Here is a 4,009-nt window from a genome sequence, read left to right as displayed (position 1 = left end):
AAAATAGTAACTGAGTTCATTTGTGAATGAAGTAACTAGTAACAGTAACTAGTTATGTTTTTTCAGTAACTAGAACAACACTGGTTGTGACAGAAGTGTGACTGAGTTCAGAAAAATTATTGTAGCAACGTTTTTATTAAGATTTTTTACTTGTTCTTGCAGCTAAAATTCACCAGAATGCAGGAATTTGCATGTCTTTTGTTAAAACATTTCTGGGGGGAGGACCCCCATGACCTTTCCCCTCAATTCTAGGAGAGGCTTTAACATGTAAATGAAAATGCTGTGAGCTATACACATGCTAATCAGGGTAACAGGGGAACTTCTACTGCTTTCAGTACAAACCACATCTTCGTCGCAGCTGTGAAGAGTTCAGCTCAGACGTGACCGATTAAGATCAAGGAGGGTAAGTGTTATTATATTAGATTTGTTTTTGTTCAGTGTGACTATTTTTCATGTGTATTAGTGTTTTTTTCAATGCTAACAAGCATTGGTCTAATCTGAAGTCACATGTTCAAAACATGGTCTGCAAATCTCTCAGTCCATGTGGACTAAACTGTGACTCATTTTTCATTGTTTTCACACAAAACACATTCACTGACCACAGTCAACAACATTCATCAACTCTTTTCTCACTCACTAGTTTTAATTATTAATATTATAATTAGTTCACCACCTGCAAAACACTAAACGTTTACAGCACATTTTTAAAATGCTAACACACTTTGTTCAAAACACATCAGCTAAATGAAATATATTGATTATAGTATTTTGTGTTTTATATAACTGTACCCTATAGATTCTTTTTTTGTTTACAGTAATTTTTATATTTTTTTTGTGCAAAGATCTTATTTTGTATTAAAATACTGATTTACCTGACAATGTAATGCTCTTTGTTGTTAGTATTTAGTAGTTCAATGAGCTCAGAGTGACTAGATGAGATTATTTGTTAGTGTTGTGGTTGAATGAGCTTCATTTGAGACGTGTATGAAGTGTTTTGTTGGTGAGAAACACTTTTGGAGATGAGAGTAACTGTTGAGCTGAGATGACTGATGGATGTGCAGGCTGTGTTTAGAGTTTTGAACATGTGACTTCAGTTTCAACCAATACTTGTTAGCAATCGGAAAAAAAAAAACTCTAATAGAGTGGAAGGGTCCCAACCCACAGGTTGAGAACCACTTGTGTATTGCATGTCGAAGAATCCATGTACTATGGCTAGATTGTATGTCCAAGCATGTATTTATGTCTGTCCTCTACATTGCACACATTTGATCACCACTGTATTTATATCCATACAGGGCTTGGTCCGTCATACATATAGAAGCCTCACAGAGCTGCAATGGAAGGTCTAGCCAGAGGACAAGTATGTTTTTGGTCTTTTTCCCTCTGAATTGGCACTGTTTGTGAAAATTACAAAACACAGTTAGTTAGATTTTTTTTGTTTTTTTTTTTGTAACATGTTTTGCTGAATGATGAGTATCTTCTACCTCCACCACCACCACCACAGATTCTGTTCTGATCACAATGAAAAAGTGACCATGGCTGTGATGGGGGCCATTTAAGATGCTGAGCCACACTGGGGCACAAGCCAAGTTAGAAGTAAGTCTGATCACGTTCATCTGGGGACCTAATTTAATGTATTTGAGTGATCATTATCCTTTTCAGATGCCTTAAAATAATACATTTAGTATGAATTCATGACATAGTATTTGTGTTGTCATTTTCATTCACTAGGAGCTGCAACATGGCTTTAGAATCCTACTAGGCCAGTGAGGAGCAGGACCTGAATGGGACCAAGGAGGATGTAAAGAGTAGGAAGACTCTTACCACCAGGAGAGATCCAGTGTTATTGCCGTGCTCCATACTGCTGCATTTATTGATCATGGTATTTATCAATCACCTGTAAACAAAGTGTATACAGGCTATTTCTAAAGTGACTCTTTAAGACATTTTAATTGCCTGCGACAAGCTGTTGAGCTAAGGTTAATGCATCAATAAACCACAGTTAACCAATTGGAACAACAATTAATAACAGCAATGGATTTGTTTCTGTTATCATTTAATGTCATAATTTAAGGACCCATAATTGTTTTGTTACATTGTGTTAGCCAAGAAATGTATGGGATTAAATATTTAAAGTGGGTCTTGTGTTCATGTTAGGACAGCTGAAATAAAAATGGTCAGGATACTGACCTCTCTTCCCATTTGTCACACAGCTTTTCAAGGAATGGGTCAAAGTGGGACAGAGGATCCTCTCTCCAGAAGAAAAAACTGTTTACAAATCTGCCTCTACCAAAGCAACACAGCTGTCAGAGATGAAGGAAACCTGCCAGAAAGCACTGGGCAATAACAGAAAAAAAAGTGTTGAGCCAAGATCCACTCACTTATGCAAAGACTCTGGACACTTTTCAAAAAGGCTCCGCCCTAATTCAGATAAAACATCTATCTATCTGCATGTGAGTGAGGTGGAAGAAGACTCAGATAGAGATGTTTAAAATTATGTTTTTGTGATAAATGTGTGTGTGTGTTTCTTTTCCTACCTCATTCTAATTTTATTGTGATAGAATAAAATGTTATGTGCACTAAGTGATTTTTGTTTTTAATATTTATCTTGATAGTCTCTATCTTCAAAGTAGATCTGCCATTTTTGATGGGACAATTGGTACAGAGGGGAAAAGGTTTAAGTGGACCAAGTATAGAGTTAGGGACACTGCATTTAACTGTCCTGGGTATGGTGAGTCACCCTATGGGCCATGAATTGTATACTGAAATATGCATATTGCTGAAATAATTTGTAGAACTTCAAATATGACCGTGGAGAGTATCGGTGCAGTATTCGGAATCAAAATACTAGTGGTGTTCGGACTTCGGATATGACCGGGGAGAGTATCCGGGAATAATTGAACTCCGGGATATGGCAAGTATAAAAGTGTTCCCATATCCGGAGTTTGACATGCTCCGAACATGACATCGACTTCAACTGCTGTTCGGAGAGTATCCCAGGTGGATATCACCGTATTTGACTCATATCTTGGAATATTCTGGTTTCGATTCTTGGGCTTTTTGCGCAGTGGCAGTTCCAAAAAAAAGGGAAGAATATTGCTTAGGCTTGTCCCAGTTGCACTAACTGCATAACTCTGATAAAAGAATCTGACTTTATGTTGTATAATTTGAAAGAAGAGAAAACAATAAATTTCACTAAAGCCAGCCAGCCAAGCCACAGTGGGCAAGCCGAGGCAGCTGAGACAACGACCAGACAGCAGCACCTTCGATAGCTCAGATGGGAGAGCGGAGGACTGTAGAGTGGGTTGCTGTGATCCTTAGGTCACTGGTTCAACTCCGGTTCGAAGGAATAATGTTTTCACAAGTTTATCTTATCAGCCATAATATTTCAACTATCTTGCCTTTGGGTGCCCATTCTGCAGGCCAGCAACCTCTTGATAGATGATCCTCAAGGAAAATGTCCGGTATCCTCAACACACTCAATGCCGTTGATGAGATAATTTGTCATTTTAAATCCAAACGCTCAGTGCCATTGACAAGAAAACTCGTTATTTGCATTTCATCACGGAGATTACTAGAATGCACACTAGCAGAGGTCCCTAATCAATATCCATCCATTCATCCATTTTTAGGCCCACTTATTCCTGTTTGTCAGTGTCGCAGGGGTCACCGGTGCCAATCTCCAGCTCTCATTGGGCGCTGGGCAGGGGTACACCCTGGACAGGGCGCTAGTCCCTTCATCAATATCTAAGCTGTAATGTGTTGCAGTTACCAACTGGTGCCCTGAAGGTGGCAGCAGTGCACCTTTAGATGGGAAATCAGCCACTGATGCTACCATTAGCTAAGGAGGGAGAAGCAGGGACGAGGGAGATTATGGCGCTATGAAGTGATATTGTGAAGTATCCAGCAGCTCACAGCACCACATACTAACACAGAACATGTGTGGACTTGAGTGGATTATTGATAATGTTGTGATTGTGAGATAAAACCATCAACCTACCAGACTAAA

At 39.0% G+C, this 4,009-nt stretch overlaps 1 long non-coding RNA gene and 1 other non-coding gene across 2 annotated transcripts; both read left to right on the top strand.

The window, feature by feature from the left end:
* The first annotated feature begins 355 nt into the window (after positions 1–355).
* LOC114458906 (uncharacterized) lies at positions 356–1,759 on the top strand. Its single transcript, XR_003673175.1, has 4 exons — positions 356–403; positions 1,296–1,360; positions 1,505–1,596; positions 1,732–1,759. It is a non-coding gene; the product is annotated as an uncharacterized LOC114458906 (long non-coding RNA).
* Positions 1,760–3,262: 1,503 nt separating this feature from the next.
* trnay-gua (transfer RNA tyrosine (anticodon GUA)) lies at positions 3,263–3,349 on the top strand. The gene is given in 2 exon segments: positions 3,263–3,299; positions 3,314–3,349. It is a non-coding gene; the product is annotated as a tRNA-Tyr (tRNA).
* The last annotated feature ends 660 nt before the right edge of the window (positions 3,350–4,009 follow it).

Source organism: Gouania willdenowi, unplaced genomic scaffold (genome assembly GCF_900634775.1).
Source record: "Gouania willdenowi unplaced genomic scaffold, fGouWil2.1 scaffold_20_arrow_ctg1, whole genome shotgun sequence".
In the NCBI taxonomy this organism is placed as follows: Eukaryota; Metazoa; Chordata; class Actinopteri; order Blenniiformes; family Gobiesocidae; genus Gouania; species Gouania willdenowi.
This window is presented reverse-complemented; position numbering and strand designations above follow the sequence as displayed.